Source organism: Echeneis naucrates, chromosome 13 (assembly GCF_900963305.1).
Source record: "Echeneis naucrates chromosome 13, fEcheNa1.1, whole genome shotgun sequence".
NCBI lineage: Eukaryota > Metazoa > Chordata > Actinopteri > Carangiformes > Echeneidae > Echeneis > Echeneis naucrates.
Genome location: NC_042523.1, coordinates 42,698 through 67,247, shown reverse-complemented (window position 1 = coordinate 67,247; position 24,550 = coordinate 42,698). Strand labels below are relative to the sequence as shown.

The 24,550-nt window shown below is 42.1% G+C and overlaps 1 protein-coding gene across 1 annotated transcript in view; it reads right to left on the bottom strand.

Moving 5' to 3' along the window:
• LOC115052843 (sodium/calcium exchanger 2-like) overlaps positions 1 to 23,594 on the bottom strand; it is a 70,930-nt gene extending 47,336 nt beyond the window's left edge. The window contains exon 1 of the mRNA XM_029517238.1: positions 23,397 to 23,594. The gene's annotated coding sequence lies outside the window, so the exon portion shown is untranslated. The remainder of the gene's footprint in view (positions 1 to 23,396) is intronic.
• Between the last annotated feature and the right edge of the window lie 956 nt (positions 23,595 to 24,550).

Below are 24,550 nucleotides of genomic sequence, written 5' to 3'. Positions count from 1 at the left end.
CTGTTCGGTCCTTGCTTGGTGTCCTCTCTCTTGCAACTGGTTGTCCGTTCGAATGGGAAAGGCTCTTAGGGTGTCGAGTCCACTAGGAAAATGAAGGGCCAGTGTGAGGATAAGTGGTTGATTGTCTCTGCAATGCACCAACACTGGGGGTTGCGGCATGCCACGTGGCTGCAGTGGCTCTTTGGTTTTGGTGCTTCTTGTGCTCCCTCAGACAGTGGCAGGCCTGGGGAGCCTGGGCCACTAACCCAACTCTGGGCCCTGGTGATAGTCTCACTTGTATTTAGAGAATGCCCACATGCATTTATTATTTCATGTTGGGTCACATCATGAAGAATTGATGAATCCTGCCAAAAATGGGCTGAGCTGTTCTTTCATTCCATCACTTTGACTCGGCTCCTCTAGGACTCCCATCTCTCCAAAGATCTGAATATAAACCCTTTGCACTCTTATAATCTCGAGTGAGGTGGCAGGAAAAGGAAGATATCCTTCACTCCACTAGTTCCTACCAGCACCACCTGCTTTCCTTCCCCTTTACATCCTTCATCCTTCTTCCTTCATCCTTCTTCCTTCTGCACCTTGTCTGTGGTTTGCTCCTCCCTTTATTCACTGAGGTGTAGCACTGCCCTCCCTGCCACACAAAGGTCATTTCACTCAAAGATCAACAAACTAGCTTCCAGGGATAGCTGGTGATGGTAACATACACACTGAAAGAAATAATTTAGCTGCAAGACTATAAGTGCATCAATCTCATAAAAAGTTGACACCTTGTAGTGGTAAACTATGAGAGAAAAAAAAGGTGAATAAACTCAAAATCACTCTTTAGAGACGTAAATTAGTAAAAAATTAATCACAAAAGTAGCAACTAAAGACACAAGCTAATGCTTTGAAAAAACTAAACAAGGTATCAACACAAATCACAAGGCTAAGCTTGACACAAAAGGCGAAGGAGATGGATTTAACTGTGAGATGGCTTAGTTCTATTGCACAAGACATGATGAACTGGTACAGGACAACAGTACCTGCAAACTATTTATACAGAAGGGAACAGGTGAACACAGTCAGGGTGGGGAAAGACAATCAGACTGGCACAAGAGGAAGGACAAGCACACTGAACCAAAAGGAGAGTAGGAAATTCAAAATAAAGCAGGAAATTATGAAAAAACACATCAAGTTTTAGGACTTAACATTTTTGATCAGGACATGAGTTTTGTCCCTCAAATAAAACAAGTCTCAAGGACAGCCTTCTTCCAGCTGCTTAACATCGCTAAATCTAGCAATTTGTGAAAAGGATTGAAGACTCTTGCCACGCTAACTTTGTGTTTGCATTACAGATTCTGCTTCACTCTTACTGTCAGAGCTGATGAGAGTGAATCCAGGTGCAAAAAGGGGAAGCGAGGCAGGGGTCATACACAAAAAGGCTGGCAGGATCAGGCAGACAAAACAGGCAAGGAGTAGGCAAGGAGTAGGCAGGAGAATCAAACACCAAAAAACAGTCTGGTCCTACACTGGTCGCAAACAACTGGGAATGCGAGAGAGCTTAGCACACAGGAGGTAACAAAGACAATCTGGCAGAGACATGGGGAATGAGGCGGGGGTTTAAATATACAGGAACTAACACAGGTGAAACAAATTAGCAGTCAACTCATGGCGGGAAAAAGAACAAAGAGGGGAAGTAAGTTGCAAACAACAACATGGAACACAAGATTTTCAAAATAAAACAGGAAGTGTACAAGGCAAGGAAAAAACCGAGTCTGACACTGACAAATGCTGTTTAAAGCAAATATCAATAATAAACAGAAATATGTCAAGATAAGTGAACCAAACCTGGATGAATTCTTGAATGCAAATAAGCCACATCACACAAATCCAAAAACTGCAACAAAACTACTTTTTTTTTTGTGTGATTCTTCCCACTGCAATATTTAGAATTTTGACTACACTACCTATCTGTCAGGGTAACAGATTTCTCATTTAAGTTAATCACAGCATGAAATCATGAATATTCCATATGAATATTGAAATCTCTGTTTGTTTTATAATAGCATCCAGCCAGTTCTCCAACTCTTAGTGAAAATATCAGAGTTTATGATGAGACAGGGACTGAGGTGGATGCAAGTGTCTTCGAAGAGGTGATGCTACATCCCAATGCTTGTGTATTATAATCAAACAAGACAACGATTCACATGATTTTGTTGTTGTTTGCCAGCAAGTTTTGGTAGCTTCATCAGTCTGTGATTCAGGTGAGACAATTATGTTGACCAAGGAGGACAGCCATTGCAGATGGAAAATGTATAGAGAAGCCAAAAATCTCAGTTATTGTGTAATTGTGTCGTTTATTATGATAACTTCTCACTAGTGGGAGAGCAATTCAAATTTATCTTCTGGCAAATCCTTGTGTTTATCCTTGAATTACCACCTATGATCAGCAATATATTTAAACATTGGTGCAAGTTGCATCATTGTGATTTTCAATTTCTTTCTGGCAACAGAGCTTAAAAATGATTATATTGGTGCATTTCTCAAATTTTTTGAGTGTTAATGTACTGCTACTTTCCCCATAACTTTCCATGTCCACTCTAGCAAGTCTAGCAAGACTTCAGCTTTGACAAAATCTCATTAGCAATGACCAGTGCATTTGAATATGATAAATGAAAAAGTGAATAATTTTTAATAACTTAATAACATTCACTAGGAAAATCAGAGATGTATTTCTGTTGAAATGTTGTAGGGGAGTGACAGGGTCCTGATGCCTTTGTCCCTGTTCAGGTGTCAATATACTGTAAGGAAGTCAACATAACCTGTACTGGCGCCAAACAGGTAAGAGCAATGAGTAGAAAACATCTGGAGTATAGGGAAAGAGAAAAGTACACCACATACAGTGTTGCATAACCAGCATGGTTGAAGTTCAAGATAAGTGAAATTGATAAATGTTTCCCCCCTTCTGTGGAAGATGGTAAAAAGGATAAGGCCTACCCACCCAATGCACCCTAACCCTAACCCTTTAGTATAAAAAGCCATGTCATGTTCTGTAATGTTGGATTTGTCTCTGACAAATCTTTCCCATCTGACACCTGTGTTTTGACCATCTGATTCCTCTTTTAATCCACCTCTTTCTGCCACACCAATGTCTTGAGGTTTAGCCAGACTGGGCTTTGTCCTGTTTCCTTAAAACTCAATAAACCTCATTCATATTTGCAGACAGTTGAATATTGTATATTATTCATTGAATTAATACAAAGCTTTAAAAATAAGAATGTGTGTTTGTGTGTATATCAGTGTATATCTGCCTGATGACGGCTTCAGAGAGAGAGAGAGGAAGGGAGAGGCTGAGTTCCATTCAGTGTCGATGCTCTAACATAAAGCCTTTATAGTTGTGCATGACAGTTTGAAAGGAAACAAGGGATGATGGGATGAACAAGTAACAGAGAAAACTAGTGAGAGACTGAGAGGGACAGAACAAAAGAGAGAGGGTGGGAGGCTTTCACTAAGACTCTGACAATAACAAACAGACTTCACTATAAGCCAGGCTGAGGAGCAGTGGATTCTGGGTAAATGAAAAAAGGTCAACTCAGCAACAAACCTTGGTTCTCTGTGATGACGCCTCAAATGACGAGGCTGCAGTTGTTAAGAGTGAGTGGTCAGCTCAATGTTATTGATTGTTACCATGGTAACAATGGTCTCAACACTGGCCAACCCAACCCTGCACTGCCACCCCACTCCCTGAGACAGGAAGCTTCTAACCAGGAAAGGAAAATGGCTGCTACCGAGCACACCATACCCTGAGCACATTTTATATCAGGGGCGATCTTCTGTGAGGGAGTTCAGTGTTAGGTCACTCCTTTATAACTAAGCTGAAGTCAGACGTGAACTCAGACCTGTGACCCTGTCTGTGAGAATCCAGACAGGGTCACAGGCTGTCACTTGTTTCCTATGGACACACTGAGCTTCCATGGAGTTAAACTCCTGTTGAATATAAGAATATAAACAAATATATATGTATGAACAAAAATACAAAAACCAAAATACATAAAGTGGCAGGTAAAGATTAGGTGCCTGTGAGAAGAGAAACTCTCCTCTAGTGCAAAAAATGAGATGTAAATGTAATATGTAATTAGTCCGGAGATTTTTATTACAGCAACTGAAAAGTGATGTACAGTCTGATCACTGTTGGGATGAATGATCTGCGGTAGCGCTCCCTCTTGCACTGCTGGTGCAGCAGTCTGTTGCTGAAGGAGCTGCTTAGTTCTCCCAGTGTCATGACGGGGGTGGGAGTCCTATCGGATTTGCAGTTTCTGGTCAGAGCATATGATAGTGGCAGCAGTGTGCAAAGCAAGCTGTCTACAAGCATATTCAGTCCCCTTGGCCTTCTGATATTACTGTTTTGTTTCCTGTCAAAATGTCACCAGTTCTTTTTTAAAATCAAAGATTCGGCGATTGAGCATTTTATTAGAAAATATACCCTGCCCCACCACTCCTCTCAACAATTCCTGTGTACCTGCACCCGCCAGGACGCGCTCATGGAGAGAGGGAAGGCATGGTGGAAGAGTTGTGAAAGTACAAGCTGACCTGCATTCTCTAAAGAAATTCAATCCTAGACTTCCCCGCAGCGTAGGTCACCTCTACACCACAGCCTGATGATCTCCAAAGCACAATGGATTTTTCTGGATTGTTCTTGACAGCCTCTCTGAGAGTCACCCCTTCCTGCTTCCCAGGATCACAGTAACCTTGTGTGTGTGTGCGATCACATAGTGAACATAGTGAAGGGCTCAGGATCAAACCTGATTAGAGGACAACCTGTTGCTACACCAGTTCCTTCTCCTCAGTACTAAGGACAGGATGAACGTACTGATCCATGTTCAAATCAATGCTCAAGTTCCTGGTGGGGATTGTAATGGTAATTTCAGTTCCTTACATTTGATCGACTTGAGATACCCTACTTCCCTTTTCCTCACCAGGTTGTCAGATCCTTTTGGGTTTTTAATTGTGATGTCTAGACCTTTTAATACCAACATGTAAAACCCTGCTGGATGCCTCTGGTGTGGACCACACCCCAGGGAGTCAGCACCGACACCTAAAGCACACCAGAGGGTATGAAAACACACCTTTTGGATTGGGGGGGGCGTTCCTCAAGTATAAATGTTTACCTCTCCCCATGCTTGGGGTCTTTCTTCATTTTTACCGCTCATATGATGATTGACCTTTCATTGCAAAGAAAATAAAAACCACAACATGATCTTCTGTTGTGTCTACAGCATCTTCTTAATCAACCACAACACCTGTTGTGTATTTGGAATCATTTTCACCATTAAATCTCTTTGAGCTAGTTTTTATAGTTTCATCATCGAAACCATCAACTTGACCAGAATATTTAAAGAGGTTTTTTTTTTTTTATCATTAATTAACACGTACATTCTAAACCTGACCAATGTGACTTTATCTTTACATTATGTACCACAGACTTTCAAGATTGCAGTTATTAAACTAAAGTAGCTTATCAGCTACTCAGACTTCAGGCGTCTTTTGAAAGACATGAAGGCCTTGATGACCTGGAATTTTTTTCTGTCTAAATTCAGACAACACTGAAGTTGCTGTACTAGGTTCTAAGCACCTTAGAGAAACATTATCATGTTAACACTGGATGGAATTTCTTCAGCCTATGTTCTGCTGTTAGGAATCTTGGAGTCATTTTTGACAAGGACATGTCCTTTGTCCCGAGCATAAAACATCTCAAGCAGCTTTTTCGCCTTCACAGTATTGTGAAAAACAGAAACGTCCTCTCTCAAGACAGTGCAGAAAGCCTAGTCTGTACATCTGTTACCTCTAGACTGGACTACTGTAATTTATTACTATCTGGCTGTCCAAACAAATTTTAGAAAAGCAACTAGGAACTAGAGAAAGAGATCACATCTCTCCAGTCTTAGCTTTTCTTAATTGGCTCCCACTAAAATTCAGAACATTTAAAATCCTTCTCCTCACATGCACATGCAGTCGGAAGTCACAAAAATTAATGTGGAATCGGTGTGTACTTTTGCTAAAATTATGTCGGACACTGTAGTTTTCTCCGGCCCCCTCCCCAATTGGACCAGTGATGACATGTACAGCCGCATGTTGTCATTTAACCGCTGGCTGTCGAGGTGGTGTCCCGAAAACAACCTGGGCTACATAGATAACTGGAAGTCTTTCTGGGGGAGACCTGGTCTAATTAGGAGAGATGGTGTCCATCCCACTGTGGACGGGGCTGCTCTCATTTCTAGGAATATGGTCGATTTTATGAGAAATCCAAAACCCTGACAATCTCGAGTCGAGACCAGGAGGCAGAGCCGCAGTTTAACACGCTCCTCTGCACCTCCCTGCCGAGAATAGAACAGAATCTCTGTCTATGTTTACGTCTATAGAAACTGTGTCTGTCCCCCGACCACCTACATTTTGAAAAGTTAATAAACCCAAATTAAACAGAAGAGGAGGTAAAAACAAAAACTTAACTGAAATGAAAACAGCCACAAAGTCAGTCTCAAATAACACTGTGATCAAATGTGGACTGTTGAATATTTGATCAGTATCATCAAAATCTCTACTAGTAAATGATCTCATTGCTGATCATCGTATTGATTTATTTTGTATAACTGAAACGTGGCTGCAGCAGGATGAGTTTGTTAGCATTAATGAGCTACACCCCCAACTCATGTTAACTTTCATATCCCTCGTACCACAGGTCGAGGAGGAGGGGTTGCTGCAATATTTCAGTCAAGCCTATTAATCAACCCCAGACCAAAATCTGGCTGCAGGTCTTTTGAAAGCCTCACTCTTAGTCTTTCCCACTCAGACTGGAAAGGTAAAAAACCAGTTCTGTTAGTTACAGTGTACCGTCCACCTGGTCCTGATTCCTATCAGAGTTTTCTGAGTTTATATCAGAGTTTACAGATAAAATCATACCGGGAGATTTCAAGATACATGTTGATGTAGAAAGTAACAGCCTTAGTTCTGGGTTTCTTTCATTACTAGACTCAATTGGCTTTTCCCAGCATGTGAATGAACCCACTCACTTCTGCAATCATATCCTTGAAATTGACAAGCTAACAATTCTTCCCCAAAACACTCTCCTGATGGACCATTACCTTATTACATTTGAGTTTACTTTAATGGGCTCCACAGCATTGAGGAATAAATTCAGCTATCTGAAGCTGCTTTGGCAAAATTTAAAGAGAACATTCGGTCATCATTCCCAACAATGCCATATCTAAATTCAAATGAGGATTTCTCCCATACGCAGGTTGATGACCTTGTGATTAGCACTATGGCCACACTGCGTTTGAATCTTGATGATGCCGCCCCTCTCAAAAAGAAAGCATTCAATTTGGGGAGGCTGGCTCTCTGGTATAATTAACAAATCCGTGCCTTAAAGAAGACATCAAGGAAATTAGAAAGAAATTGGCGTTCCAGTAAGTCAGAAGATTCTCACAGAGCCTGGAAAGAGAGCCTAAAAACATATAAAAAAGTTCTCTGCAGTGCTAGAAGTTCATATTACTCAGCACTCATAGAAGAAAACAAGAACAACCCCAGGTTTCTCTTCAGCACTGTAGCCAGGCTGACAGAGAGTCATAGCTCAGTTGAACCAGTGATCCCCTTAGCTCGAAGCAGTGATGATTTTATTAACTTTTTTACAGACAAAATTCTCATGATCAGAGAAAGAATTTATCAGCTCTTGCCTACGTTAGATAAAACTTTCCTACTGAATACAGCAACTCCTGAATCAGCTGTGACGCCTCCTTTACATCTGGAATCATTCTCACCTCTGAATCTCTCAGAGCTAGCTTCTGTAGTTCCATCATCCAGACCGTCAACCTGTGTATTAGACCCAGTACCAACTAGCTTCTTTAAAGAGATCTTTTATTTAATTGAGCCGTTCATTCTAGATTTGATTAATCTGACTTTATTTCTGGGTTATGTACCTCAGGCACTTAAGCTCGCGGTCATCAAACCCCAGCTTAAAAAGCCGAATCTTGATCCAGATGTTTTGGTAAACTATAGACCCATATCGAACCTTCCATTTATTTCTAAAATCATTGAGAAAGCTGTAGCAAAACAACTACACGAGCATCTGGATGGGAACAGTTTGTTTGAAGAGTTTCAGTCAGGATTTAGAGCCCATCATAGCACAGAAACAGCGGTGGTTAAAGTCTCCAATGACATTCTAATGGCTTCAGACAATGGATCAGCCTCCATACTTCCCCTTCTAGATCTCAGTGCTGCATTCGACACCATAGATCATAATATTTTACTACAGAGCCTGGAACATGAAATTGGAATTAAAGGAACTGCACTAAGGTGGTTCAAATCCTACTTATCAGATAGACATCAGTTTGTTCATGTTAACAACAGCTCCTCCTCATGTACTGTAGTCAGTCATTGAGTCCCGCAGGGTTTGGACCAATCGTCTTTACGCTTTATCTGCTTGCTCTAGGCAACATTATCAGGAAACACAGCATCAACTTCCACTGCTATGCAGACGATACTCAGATGTACCTATCAATGCCAAATGAAGTCACTCAGATAGTCAGACTGCAGGCATGTCTTGAAGACATAAAAGTCTGGATGACTGGAATTTTTTTACTTTTAAATGGCGTTCAAGTAAGTCGAAAGTAAGTCTGAAGGATCTCACCAAGCCTGTCAATTTTTTACTCCTTAACTCTGACAAAACAGAAGTTATTGTACTCGGCCCTAAGCACCTCAGAAAAATACTAATCTAATCTAATCATCTCATCAGTCTGGATTACTTTGGCTTCCAGCTCCACATTAAGAAACCATGGAGTAACCTTTGACCAGGACATGTCCTTTGTCCCTCACATAAAACAAGTTAGTCGGGCAGCTTTCTTCCACCTGAGAAACATTAGGATAATCAGAAACATCCCACAGAAACATTCTCAGGATGATGCAGAAAAACTAGTCCATGCATTTGTAACTTCTAGGCTGGACTACTGTAACTCATTACTATCTGGCTGTCCAAACAAATCTCTAAAAGGCCTTCAGTTGATTCAGAATGCTGCTGCATGAATATTAACAGGAAATAGGAAAAGAGATCACATCTCTCCTGTGTTAGCTGCTCTTCATTGGCTGCCAGTAAAATATAGAGTAGAATTCAAAATCCTTCTTTTAACATAGCTCTTAATGGCTCTTAATGGCCAAGCTCCATCATATCTCAGAGAGCTCATAGTTCCTCACTGTCCTAGCAGGCCACTCTGCTCTCTAGATGGAGGTTTACTTGTGGTTCCTCGAGTCTCCAAGAGTAAATCCGGAGGCAGATCGTTCAGTTATCAGGCTCCTCTTCTATGGAACCAACTTCCAGTATCGGTCCGGGGGGCGGACTCAGTAATTTAGTAATTTTCAAGACCAGGCTTAAAACTTTCCTGTATGACAGAGCTTATAGTTAAAACGTTAAAGTCTACTACTCTACTCTTTAGCTATTCTGCTGTAGGCCTAGGCTGCTGGGGGAAGGACTGAGCTTCTCTCTCTCTCTCTCTCACTGTCTGTCTCTTCCTGTCACCCTCTCTCCCCCTCTCCCTCTTTCTCTCTCCCCCCCTTTCGCTCACTCTCTTTTCCTCCCCCTTTGCACGCGCTGATAAGAACCATCCTTCTTAAAAAACACAGTTTCACCCAGTTCTAAGCATTTATACTGCATTTATATTCCCAGTTCCTCTCCTCTCTCTCCCTGTCCTCATCCTGCAGGTGGTGACTCATCTCCATCCCATGTTCCTGCAACACCTGCTGGTCCCATTTCATGAATTCTGTACTACAGCTCAACTCCACGGACTTCATGCAGCAACATGTTCCTGCCTATACCCTCACCCCAATGCCTCTCTCTCTCTCTCTCTCTCTCCCACTCTCATCCTAACCTCTCGAGGCAGATGGCCGCCCCCCCTGAGCCTGGTTCTGCCCGAGGTTTCTGCCTCTTAAAGGAAGTTTTTCCTTGCCACTGTCACCAAGTGCTTGCTCATCGGGGGATCTGTTGGGTCTCTTTAAATAATTTTATAAAGAGTTTGGTCTAGACCTGCTCTATATGTAAAGTGCCTTGATGTAACTTTGTTATGATTTGGCGCTATACAAATAAATCTGATTCGATTCCAATAATAAAATACCCCTTCTTCCAATACCCACACACTAATTACCACTACCACTAGTTCTCGTGGAACTACATATGAACTATAAATGGTGCCTGTTGCCTGGGGATGCCTTTCACCCGAAGACCCCTGAGATAAAGAGACTGGTGAGTACCATTTCACACACACACGCACACTCGCACATAAAATACATATACAATACATAAACAAAAACTTGTTTCACAGGTTTGAAAGCGCGCTAAAAAAGTTACTAGCCGGAAACAATGGAGCAACGTGCTGTCTGATCAAGCTGTTAATTCACCAGAAACACACATCATGCCCCCAAAGCGTTTGTCAACACTCTTATTTCAGTTGTTGTTTCAATTAGGAATATTCAGATAATCTCTCAATGTCCACTCTATTTTGTATTGTAAAAACTCTACATGTTCCAACCGAAAGTTTTTGTAGAAGAAGGAAAATGTAAATAAAGTTTAAAAAAAAGTTTGACGGAGTGCATGGATAAAAATGGATAGCGATGAGCCACTTAATGTGGTTTTGTTTTTCATGTGGTCGGTCTTTGGAGTTTTTGAATGGCACAGACCAGATGGAATGTGTTTGCCACAAAACATCAATAGCTCCCTATCCATGAACTACATCAAACTCCAAATGGCCGTGTCGCTCCCAATATATCTTCCAGCTCAACCCCAGAGTTGGGACATTCCCTTTCTGGTTTGTTTCGGGACTTGTAAATTTGTCTCAGTGTTTGCAAAAGTGTTTCACATCTTGTTAATTTGTTTTCCAAAATTTTAATTTGTCTCAAGCCTTGTAAAAGTGTTTCAGATTTTGTAATGTTGGTTTGCACCTCTTGACCAACGTACATTCCCCCTTTTGTTACTGTGCTACTTCACTCCTCATTAGTTAAGCCAAGACCCCTTTTTGAGACTATAGAGACCCGATTGGCCTTAGTGCCTGGTTCCAGGGTGGTGCTCCATAATAACTTAGTATTAAAATGAATTTGTCTGGCCAGTCATAGCTCTCTCTTTGTGAGCATGAAATTCCCGGCTCTTTGGTAAGCTGTCACAACTTAAAAGACACACTGTGTGAGGATGTATCACAACACGTGTCATGCTGAATTAAACTGTGTTAATTCTGTATATGAGAGGACAGGACATTAAGTATGATCTGATCCAGATTAATGGGACTGCTTTTATCACAATTTATTGTTTCAGCCTTTGATGTGTAGCCCTTAAAATTTCAGCCTCTATGTTATCCTCTCTTCCACACCCCGTTTGTAACTAACAAAGTCCTCTTAGCACCCACCTCCATCCCCTCCTCCAGGACAACTTACTTTTGAAACACACAGATTTTATTTGACACTTTTGGAATAAGAAATATAAATTATCTCCAGTACCTACAGGTGGTCAAGGAAATTAAGAGGAAAAGTCCAATGCTCCAGAATTTGTCATTAACATCAGAAAGCACTCACCAACACAGAAGAAAAACCTCTCTAAAATAAAAAAAAATAAAAAACGTACTCTGAAGCGCCCATTTTATTCATCTACCAATATCGAAATGAAAAGCAGATACAGATCTGCTTCCCATTCTATGTCTGCTGACTTTGACTTCTGGACCCAGCTCTGCCAATATACACTTAAAATGACAAAAAACTCGAATTTACGGCTGATCCAGTTCATAGTACTTCACAGATCACACACAACCTCATAGAAGAAGCATAGAATGGGTTTATCTAACTCTAATATATGCATGCAATGTACTCAGAACACGTCAGACACCTACTTCCACACTCTCTGGCTCTGGTCACCTGTACAGTGCAATGGTAACACAGAAACAAACCCATCCCACTAGAATCCCATTAACTTTTGCCTAATTGGTGACCTAACATCAACCAATTTACCTAACCATCTTTCCCAATCTCTTCTCAAAGCTCGAGAAGAAAACAATCTGAGTTGACTGGAAAAATAAAGATCTTAAGATCTCCCAGTGGTTGAACTTCCTTGCACAAAATACATCATTGGAAAAAATATCTGCAACCTAAAAAAAAAACTTTTGACTTTATTTACAAAAAATGGGCAATATTCATTGACTTTCTAAACCTCAATCTGCATCTTGACCATGCCTGCTAGCATATGCCTACTAAGATGATAACTCCTGTTTATGGCAATGTTTTTATTACCCTCCTCATCCAGGATCACAATGGCAGGACCACAGCACCTTTTGCATGCATTAGGATTGTTCCTCTCCTCCTCACCCCTGGGTTGATCTCTGGCTCTGAGGGGTCTACCAGGCTAACCTCCCACTTGTTCAAGTGACGGTGTGCTCTGGAACCCTGCCCGGGGTGCCGTGTGGCTCTGTCGCCTGTTCACTGGGTGGGGCTGTCCTGTGGGTGGGCTCTGGCCTGGTGCCCCAGGGTTGACTCATTCCCTGTTTTCCACTGTCAGTTGTCAGGGTGGAGTTGGCCATTCTTCCTTTCTGGTGTCACCGGCATGCCGGGGCTGGGGGGGCTTGCAGTGGACAGAGTCTCTGGGGACAAGGCCTTGGCCCTCCCAGGTTTTGGGAGGGCTGATGGTGCCTTTCAACTGCTGGCCTGTGTTGGTTTTCGGGTTAGGGTTAGGGGTCTTCTGGGGCCTCGTGTCTGGGCTTTGTCTCCTGGTGCTGCGTGGTGATGGATCCATGGCGGCTCCCTGATTTCCGTCTCCCGCAGTCTCCTCGATCTGTGTGCTTCAGGGGCATGGGTCCAGCCCCCTGTGGCACCACAGCTACAGGGTGACCAGGCATCGGCGTCCTGTGTGGCAGAAGTGGCTCTCTGAGTTTGGTGCCGCTTGTGCTTCTGCACACAAAGTGGCAGGCCTGGGAAGCCTGGGCCACTGACCCAACCCTTGGCCCTGGTGATGGTCTCAATTATATTTGCCCACCTGCATGTGTGGTTTCACTTGTCAGCCCGGGTTGGGTCACATCATGATGAAATGAGCTGTTCTTTCATTCCATCACTATGTACCCCATCTTTAACTAGGCTCCTCTTTTGGGACACCTTCACCTATCTGAACTCCCATCTCTCTAGAGATCTACACAGAAACCCTTTGGACTCTCATAATCCTGAGTGAGGTGACAGGAAAAACACAGCATCCTACCACAAAGCATCAATTAGTTCCTACCAGCACCACCTGCTTCCCTTCCCCCGTCCATCTGTATCTTGTCTGTCCTTTGGTCCTCACTTTATTCACTGAGGTGTAGCAACAAACTAGGGAGGGCTGGTGATGGTCACATACGCGCACTGAAATATAAAATATTCAGCTGCAAGATTAAAAGTCTCTCTAAGCATCTCATAAATACGTGACACACTGGTGTTAAACTATGAGGACAAATGCAGACAAAATGTAAATGGATTTTATGGAGAGCAGCACTAAGATCTAAAAGGAAAAGCATGAAGGCCAATCTGTTGTCTCAAGCCATTAGAATGTCATTGGTAACTTTAACCCTAACCCTAACCCTAAACCCAGTGCTGTTTCTGTGCTAAAACCTTACTGAAACTCTTCAAAGAAGCCATTCCAATGCAGATATTCACATACATGAGTTGCAACCGCATTTTCAAGAATTTCAGAAATGAAAGGGAGGTTAGATGTGGGTCTATAATTAGCCAAAGCATCTGGATGTTGTGCGCTACATGGAAAAACATCTTGAAATAGCCTGGTAGGTACCAGGTCAAAAAGACAAGCTGATGATTTAAATGATGAGATAGTAGCTCAAAAAGATTTAAAGAAAAAAGATTCCAAATACAAAGCAGTGTTACAGTTTATTGAGAAGCTGCTGCATTGGATAGTGGACTACTGCCAATTGTAGGTAAATTTTGGCTGATTGTTACGATTTCATTAGTAAAAAAGGCCATAAAATCATCGCTAAAGGAAAATTTAAAAACGTTTTTTTTCTATCATCACTGAATAGTCGGAGCTTCTGGCAACTCAAATAGGTTTTTTATGTTTTTAAGCTTTCTTTCCAGGCCAAGTAGAATTCATCTGCATTACTTGACCAGCATCTCCTTTCCAATTTTCATGATGTTTGCTTTAAGGCACGAATTTGAAGGCTATGCCAAGATGGCAGCCTCCTCTGTTTGATCAATTTCTTCTTCAAAGGAGACACAAAATTAAGATTTGAACACAATGTCACAGTGCTATTCGCAAGGTCATCATTCTGTACAGACTCGAATGATGTCTGAATATTTCCCTTAAATTTGGCCACTTCATTTTCAGATAAACATCTGCTATACCTGACTTTGTTCCCAGATGCTTTGCTGCCATTTGTTGTAAGTGTTATGAGGTATGGGTCAGAGAGAAGAGGGATGTTGGGAAATATTATTAATTGCTCAATTTCAATGCCATATGGTAAAACAGGATCAAGGGTGTGATTGAAACAGTGAGTAGGTTCAGTCACACACAGAGATTGTGTGGGATTGGCAATTAAGTCCAGCAATGACTAAAATGCAGAACTAAATCTCACCCACTAATCATTATAGTCACCCACTATGATGAATTTTTCTGCACTAATTATTCATTCTGATAGAAACTCAGAGTAAGGACCAGCTGGATGATATACTGGAACTCGTAGAACTGGTTTTTCAATTTTTCAGTTTGAATGGTATAGTAAGGCTTTCAAAAGACCAATAATCAGAGTTTGGGATTGATTTGCCAAGGATTGATTAATTAACTGTCATGAAATATTGCAATCACCCCTCCTCCTTGACCTATGGTACGAGACCTATAGTTAACATGAGTGGGGGATGTAAATAACACATTCATTCTGCTGAAGCCAGGTTTCAGTGATACAGAATAAATCAATAATATGATGAGTGATCAGATTATTAGCTAACACTGATTTGGATGATAGTGATCTAATATTAAATACACAACATACATTTCTTTTCTAATATTTGGATCCAAATTGGTGGTAGTTTTTAGCTCCTCCTCTGTTTACTTTTGATTTCATAGAGCTACTAAATTTAGGAGGTTGGGTGACAGACGCAGTATATATAGACATTGGTTCTATTCTATTGTGAACAGGTAACCACTCTGATTGAAGCGCAGAGAAGAGTGCTAAACTGCAGCTCTGCCTCCTGGTCTGGACTCTGGAATGTCACAGTTTAACCTTCTTATAAATTCAGTCACATTCCTAGATATGACAGTAGCCCACTCCACAGGGAAGTTGACACCATCTCTGCTAATCAAACTCAGTCTCCCCCAGAAAATCCTCCAGTTGTCTATGTAACCCACATTGTTTATAGAGAGAATTACAACAAACCTATGTCAGTCTCAGACTAAGAATCTTAATACTCCCAAACCTTTGTTTTTACATGAGGAAACACTGGAGGAGTTTGTCTTGTTTGATTCTGAGATGCTTGGCAGAGTTATCTCCCAATTAAAACCAGCAACCTGCTTTTTAGATCCCATTCCCACACCATTTTTTAAAACAGTTTATAGTTTTTTAGATGAAGGTGTTCTTAATATTGTAAAATATTCTCTTCATCTTGGTGTTTTCCCCACCGCTTTTAAGACAGCCCTGGTCAAACCGCTTCTGAAGAAAAATTATTTAGATCCCTCGATTCTTAATAACTACAGACCAGTGTCCAATCTGCCATTCAGGACCACTCTAGAAATTAAGAAACTCTCTGTTTTAGTCCTACTTGATCTCAAAGCAGCATTTGATATAATGGACCACTCAATTCTTTTAGAAAGACTCCACAACATGGTTGCCCTCTCTGGTACTGTTTATTTATGGTACTGTTACTATTTATTTTTGTAATTATTTACTATTATTATTATTATTATTTATTTATTTTTAAACTCATTCATTTATTCACATCTTCTGGATGGCTTTTTTTATTATTATTATTGTTTACCATGGGCCGGAGTTGTTTTCACCATCTGTATAAGAGTATAGACTTATTTTATTTTTCTTCACTTCGAGTTTTTATCTTTCCTGTAGTGTTTCTTTACCTATGATGACGCTTCCTCAGTTCAGCTCATGTTCTTGTTCTTGTTTTTAATTACAAACTATTACTTTGGATTTGGGTGTGTGTATGGGGAATGGGAGGGACTTTGTGTGTGTGTGTGTGCATGTATGGGTGTATATATGTCTATGTCTCTGTTCATGGTGGATTGGGGTGGGAGGGTACTGTTATTTATTTATTATAATTTTTTTTTTTTTTTGTATTTTTTTAAGCACTTTGTTCTACAATTCATTGCTCTACAAGTAAATTTTGATTGATTGATTGATTGATTGATTGATTGATTGATCAATGATTGGAAATGATGTAACATGTTTACCACCAGGAGTATGAAAAAAGGATACGTGTGAGTTGGGATTGGCTCCAGCACCTGGAAATGGATAAGCGGTAGAAGATGAATGATGTTTCTTGTTTGTATATGAAGGTTAAATACCAAAAAGGTCAATATTGTTAGGGCCAGGTAGGCAGACTCACAAGGCAGAGATGGAAGGCAGATGGAAAGGTACAGGATTTTATTATGAGACTTGACAGGATGAGCAGGTGGAGGCTAGGTAGGGTTAGGCAGTTCTGTTCCACTGGACCCCCGAGGCTGAGGTATGTTGGACCGTTTGAAATAGAGACAATTGTTAATCCATGTGGAATCCATGTGCTGTTAGTAGATGCACTGATTTTTAAGGGGATCCCTAGTGAGGATGCTGAGGGTGTGTTGCTGACTACAGCAGGAGCAGGTGCGTTGAGCTGAGCAGCATCTCCAGTGGGGGTGTCCAAGGTGCAACCTGGGAGTGCTACTCCGGGTGCTTGTGGTTTGCCACCCTTCAACCTGTTCTCCGTTGAGTCCACCCCTGCATCTAAGAGTGATGAAGGTGAAGGTGCGTCTTGCCCAGCTCCAGATAGAGAAGGAGGAGAGAGAGGGGCTCCGTCGAGAGGTTGAGCTCCGAAGGATAGAGGCAGATACTGCAGTTAAAATGCACCAGCTAGAGCTACTATTTTAGATATATTATATTTTATAAAATATAAAATATAAAATATTTTATTTTAGGTACTATTTTAGACGTGAGCTGAAATATCCTGTTTGTCCTGGTTTTTAGAGAAACTGAGGAAGATACATATTTTAATGCTTTTGAGTGCATAGTGGCTGCAAGAAGCTGGCCACAGGATTTTTGGGTGATATTACTCCAGTGTAAGCTATGCGTCAAGGCCCAGGAGACTCGCGCTTCCCTCTCAGCTGCTGATAGTCTGTGTTATGACACACTGAAAGGAGCTGTTTTGAGAGCCTACGAGCTGGTGCTGAAGGTATTTACGCAGGGTGAGCTCAGGAAGAGCAAAGGGTCAAACGTACACTGACTTCTCTAGGGAAAAGGCACTTCTGTTTGACCATTGGTGTTTTGCATGCAGAGTGAAGGACATGGCTTCCTTGCGGGAGCTGGTGATTTTAGAGTTTAAAAACTGCGTCCCCGACACAATTGTGACGTACTTAAATGAGCAGAAGGTTACCACCCTACAGCAGGCGGCTGTATTAGCCGATGAATTTGTCCTGATGCATCAGAGTACTTTCACAAAAATATGAAACGCCTTCAACTCGTGGCTCCCAACAGAGAGCTGATGCGCCTCCTGTTCCCTGTACTGGTGTGCAAGGACAGAATCGGAAGGCGAGGTTCTGTTTTTATTATTTAAAGCGAGGTCACTTGGCGGCAGATTGTGAGGCGCTAAAGCGAAGACAGCAGGCCGGTGAGGAGAAGCAGCCAAAGGGAGTCCGCTGTTGGGAGCGGCAGATGCGGACTGGTGTACTGTCCATCAGATCGTTGTTCCAGCTGGTTGCAGACAGTATGTATTGGTGTTGCCGCGTGAGCATCCCTGGTCTCGTCACCTGGGAGTGACAAAAACATATGACCGTATTTTGAAAGACTTCTTTTGTGCAGGGTTAAAATTAGATATGGCGTAGGTCTGCGCTGTCAGTTAACTGGGAAGCTGAACCAGAAAATCCCTCCTGCTCCTCTGCATCCCATTCCAGCTGTCGGTGCCCCTTTTGAGCACGTCAAGGTTGACTGTGTTGGACCCCTGGCAAGCACAAAAGCCGGTAACCAGTTCTTATTAACGGTGATGTGTGTGGCAGCTCGTTTTTTATACGGTGAGTGAGTAAAGCGTTGGTCAAATTTTTTACCACTTTTGGTTTACTGCCTGTTGTGCAGACTGATTCAGGCACCAATTTTTTATCTAAAGTCTTTAGACAGACTTTACAATCTTTAGCCATGTCCCACTCTGTAAGTAGCGCATTTCGCCCCGACTCACAGCACTGGACTGGCACCAGACTTAAAATCCATGCTCCAGAAATACTGCTGCCAGACTGGTAAGGGCTGGGATGAGGGCTTACTGGTCATGCTTTTTGCTATCTGTGACACAAAGCAGGAATCCCTCGGGTTCAGTCCAGCTGAACTGGTGTTTGGGCATAATGTGCAAGGTCCATTAAAGGTCCTACATGATCAGTTTATGGTGAGTTCTCCCCTCAAAACCAATGAGTTAGAATTTCTCTCAGATTTCAGGGCCCGGCTACATAGACCCACCTCGCTAGCTAAGCAGGCCCACTACTCAAAGAGGCATGAGGGCACGGTTTGACCGTAAGGCAAACCGTAAGGTTTGCCAGTTCACTGTAGGTGATCAGGTGCCAGGTTCTGCTCTTACTGCTCAGTTTCTAGGTCCATATGTGGTGACCAAAAAGGTATGTTATCGCCACACCTGAACGTAGGCAGAAACCTAGGCTGTGTCATGTGAATATGCTGAAGCCATATTTTACCAAAGACTCCACCCAGGAGAAAAAGGGACCCTTTTCTCTGGTGTATAGTTGGCAGAAGATGATGGGCTCACTATACCTTCTGGTGGAAGAAAAAAAGTGTTGCAAAAAAAGCATGTTTCATGGGGTCACACACAGCCCATCCCACTATTTGAGAAGCACTGTTCTAACCTGACATGCATACAGTACCATTCTGCGATCAGGTCTTTATTATGGATAAGCATGCAACACTTCATTGCATATCAGGCTGAGCAGCAGAATCTTTAGCATATTCAAGTAAACTGCTGTATAGCACAACTAGTTTTAATTCAAGTCATGGCACATTCGATGCACACAATAGCATTAGAGATGCATAGGAAGTGATATTATTGGTATAAATAATTTTAAAATGTTTAAAATGGACACTACAATGGCATTAGTCAACACCATCAAACACAAATTCTGATGCTGTTAATAAAAAAGCACATTTCTCCTTATGTCACCTTATGGATTCTCAAAGGAGCCATCTTGTTTATCGCCTGTTGGTCATGGTCCAGCCAATCCATATAAATAAATGCTAGATTGCAGAAAATTGCACTTAAATGTTGACTTTTAGTCACTTTGGATTTGATATACTATGGTTGTGAAATGTGCATATTAGTAAATAGATATGAAATACAAAGTATTTACCAGAGCTAAAATGCTCTGCTTGGAAGACCAAGGAGGAAGGAATGGGGTAATCTTAGTTATAACTGCTCTAAATTATTCCTGATTTTTTTCCCCAATTTAAAAAAGTCTGACAATGTTGATGAAAACTCCGGGCATATTTTCAGTTGACCAGAAAGCACATTAAAAGCATTTCAAAGTTTTTATTTTTAATGTTTGTGAAATAAATACTCCTTACTTTACACATAATATTGTTAGAGTTCATATTACTTTTTGGACTTTTTAAAGCTTTGGAGTGTGATGAGACATGCTTCCGGACATGGGTTTTTGTAGGCACTGCTCACATATCATTTTGAATAAAAACAAAATGTTAGCCAACATCAAAACACACTTTGTGGTGCTACCCTTGTCCTGTTTATGATTTTGGTTCGGTTTTTAAAATAAAGTATGCACATTTTAGGCTAAAATACTTTGATTTATGTTACAGGATCTTGTTGTTAACTGTTGTGTACCTTTAACTGTAATTATATCTATGGATGGTTATCATGTAGATACTGTAGCAAATTGGATGTGTTGGACCCTTTGGCTACACTCATTCTGTCTTTCAAAGAAGACTGGAGTAGATCATGAGGTTCCTCTGCACACCTATAGATTGAAGCAGAAATCATTATGAATCAAATTTTTTGAATCCAAAAGTGAGATAGTAAAAAATTCCCACCCCTAATTTTCTCTCATGAGTCTTGATCATTTGCTTTTGGTCTTCAGTTCAGAGATTCTGATTAAACTCATCAATCTGATTCCCTTCCATGGTGTTGGTGATGCAGAGATTTACATCACATTTGACATCACACCTGCAACAAAACTATAGTTTTGTGTCCAGCCTAAATTTGATCAATGTCAGAGGAATGAAAGCTACAAATATATTTTGGCCTTTCTAGGCAGCATGTCAAAAAATTCTAAATTCACAGAGAGATGAATAGTCAGGGATCCTGCAAACTGCGTGAATGGTCGGAGCAGCAATGACACAGCAGAGACACAGCAGTGATGCAGTCAGCAGGAACACAAGCACAATTTCTGATCAGCAGCGGTTGCCAAGAAGCACACACCATGTAGCCAGTGTGTCTCCACCATATACGTGGTCAGTGTGTTCAGGTCAAATCGGGTTTATGACTACTTCAAAAGTAATGTGCATGCAGCATGTTTGCCTTGTTAGCATGCTAAGTTACATATGATAAGATAAGATAGTACTTTATTTATCCCATGTATGGGAAATTCATCATTACAGCAACAACCACAGGTATAGAAAAAATACAAGAATAGAAGTACAAGAAAAATATGAAGGGGCAGTGATAAAGTGGGAGTGAAAAACTTTCAAATAGTGCAAAAATTTAATGTAAATGCAAAATCCTGAGTGCAGAGGGAAAATGGAAAACATGAAGCTGAGGAGAAGGTAGAAGAAAAGGGAAAAGGTATAAAATAAGGAGAAGTGGGAAGTAAGGATGAAAATGAAAAAGGAGAGGGAGGGCAGCCAGTTCCATAGATCAGCCTGCACCACTTCTACCAAGACCAGGATTCATGCAGAACAGCCTAACCCCACCTCAACTCAATGCTGTGTCTGGGTGTGTTCCATGAGAACAATATAACAGAGGAGACGGAGGAAGGTGGACAGTGAAAACAAGAATAGAAGATTTGTCTATATAGGAAATACACCTTTATATTCTCTGGTTTGTCGCCCTTTGTAAGCTCTTTTCCAGTCGTCTGGAAGGGGAGGGGATGCAGCAGAGGAAGGAAAGGAAGTAGAAGATGGAAGGAGGCAGTGATGGAAGAGAGAGAGTGCTGTGTGATAATAGAGGAAGAGAAGAGGAGAGGCAGAGAGATGGAGGCAAGAGAGGAAGGAGGGCTTTAATGCATAATTCATGAGTCAATAGAACAGCATTCAGAAATTTGAACATCAAATCACAGAATATTCTCATCATTGTTGTGTCAAACTGCCATCAGAGGAGCAAAGACAAAGAAAAAGAACGCACCGTACCACTTCAACTGAGGCACTGAAGAATGCAACTTTCATTATTCCTAAAATATTTCTTCAGGGACAGATAAGGTGCCTACTGGACCTCATTTAGTGTTCCTTTACAGTTTATTTCCTGTTACATTCCTGTAATGTAAAGGATCCCCTTCCCTGTTCTGCTGCTGAATTTGTATCATACAGTCTTTCTTTCAGCAAATGATGGAATAAAGAAGGTAGTCAAATGGCCCTCGAGACACAGAGATGGATGGGAGGAGGACTGGGCTTTTAGCTGCAGCTAGAAAAAGAAGGGAAATCCCAGAAAAACTGCAGGAGGGCCAGAAGAAGGGAGAGGAAAAGCCCAGGGAAGCCCCACTGCAGTTACAAAAGCAGGAATGGGAGGAGGCAGACAAAGAAGAGGGAGAGGAGGAACAGGAGAAGGGGGAGAAGGAGGAGGGAAGGGTGGGGAGAAGGAGGAGGGAAGGGTAGGGAGGGGGGAACCCCCACTCTCCCCCTTTTCACACACACTTACAGCTGCAGCCACTCCATCATTAACCTGCAGCCTGAGTCTGTTCTGCAGTGAGTCCCCACTCAGCCTGACTCCATCCCAGAGAATCCATGTTGGTACATATGAAGGATTCATGGTCACTGTCTTTGTTTCATTCATATTTTATGCAGAATTATTTCCAAAAACACACTATATTTCATGTGTTGTACAGAGACATAAAATTGTGTGTTTTTGGCAGTTAAGGAGAGTAACACCCACACTGACAGAGACACACCACTCAGTCACAGCAGAGTCTGACAGCTTACAGCCACTGTCAGAAGGATGTGGACGTGATTCAATGAGGCTGCGCCAAGGCAGGAAAAGATGGAAAAACACACAAGGAAACTGGAAAAAGCAAAGCCCTTTCAAGATAAAGGTGTAAAGGGAATAACACATTGTAGGAAAATCGAACTACATCTATCTAAACCACATCCGTTTTGGTTTCAGATTGCTCCTGCTGCTGCTGCTGATGTGAACAACAGTCCAAAGTCTGAGAATATCCTTATGAGAAACTGAAAAACTGCGCAGGCTTTTACTTTGAAAGTCCAACCAGACGTCATCACGTGCTTCTTTCCACCGACTTCACTTTGTTCTCTGCAGCTACTCTCACTACTACATCCTCTCATACCTCACATACACAACAGCCAGTGACCAAAAAAGTGAACTACGACAAGCAGTGACTAAAAACGATAACAGCCGATGACAGACAACCGCCAACCGACAGCCTCATGTGAGAATCACTGCTACAGTCTGTCACACACAAGAAAAGAAATGTGACCAATAGCAACACCTGACAACTAATAACAAGCAGTGGCTGACAACAACCAACAAACATCATCAGCAGAGAGCCACTAGAGCAACCTCACACACACACAATACACATTAGCAACACCCAACAAAAACCAAACCACACTAACAGCAAGCCATATTTAACGTGTGTGTGCGCGTGTGTGTGCGTGCGTGTGCATGTAACTGTATCATTGTGTATTGCAGAGATAGTTCCCAGTCCTGGCATTGTGTAGTTCGGTTGCTGCCTGGTTGTGCCCCCAGGGGCAAAGTAACAGTGATTACTTTAGGGGGCAGGAGGCTCAATGCGGTCCGTGCTGCTCCACACACCCCCGCAACACGATCAGCAGTTCAGGCACGATCCTGAAAACTTCAGGGGAAATAGGAGGGGCAGACCCGGTCTGTCAGCACCACGGACCAGCAACAACATGGCACAATACCACGAGGATAAGCATGATGTCTGCATGAACAACACACACACACACAGTAACACAACCGGAGCAGAGATGTTTTACCTCCTATTCTGGAGCGGAGTGATGAGCTCAGTGTCGTCTGATGCAGCTCGATGTCTCCGTTTCTGTGCCCCAGTGTCCCCGTTTCTCTGTCTTTGAGCCTGTCTCCCTCCCTCTCTTTTTCTCTCACACTCAAACTGCGCGCACACGATCGCGCTCCCCTTCCCGATGGTACTTCTTCACAGACACATCAAACGCTGCGCGGGCGGCGGCCCAGGCGCGCAGTTTGTGCTCGAGGGCGCGGATGGATGGGGAGAGGAGGAAAGGAAATGGAGAGAGAGAGAGACTAAGTCATTAAAAAATAAGAAGAAACAATACGAGGGAAAGGGGAACAGAGACAGGCATGGAAGAAGAAGAGTAATTGACAGACACAATAAAAGTATTTACAGAAATTAGAGGAGAGATTAAAAAAGAAAAAGAGGAATGAAAAGGAGTAGAAAATTGGAAAAAAGAAAAGCAAGAAGAAAAAGGAAACAAGGAAATGAGAGAAATTAATAATAAATTACAGAGTGACAAAGAAATGGAGAGAAGAGGAAGGGAAGGGGAGCAGAGAGGGTGAGGAGAGGAGTAAAGGAGAGATGGAGAGGAGAGAGGAAAGTAGGGGAGGGGTAATTTATCAAAGTATTGAACTAATCACTTATCCTGAAGCTTCTCCGCTGACCAAGCAGACGGGAAAAATTCAATGAGTCTGAGACTTGCTGAAGGCTTTAAATCTGAGTCCCAGAGTTCATTGAGTGGATCCCTTTATTTCATTCACTCAGGAGTGCTAGGACAACCCTACGCCCGTGCCCATTTGTGTGTGTGTGAGAGAGAGAGAGATTACTACCAGCCAACCTACACTGCATTAAAACCTGGGTCAGTTGTCCGCTCATCACCAGTTTGTTGTACTTGTTCACGTTAACCTCTGTCTCCAGCTCTTGTCTGTAGCCGCATCTGGCTCATCCACCCTGTGCACCTTCCTCCATTGCCCCACAATCTTTCTGCCTGTCTTCCTTCCTCCCTTTCTGCCTGCAAGCTTGTTTGCCTGTATATCTGACTGCCTGCCCAATGGGTTTCCAACCTGCCACCCACTCTCCTGAGATTGGTCCTGTTTCATTTCCATTAAAGCCTTGTTCCTCTTCCTCACCATCTGAGTGTCTGTGCTTGTTACTTGGGAT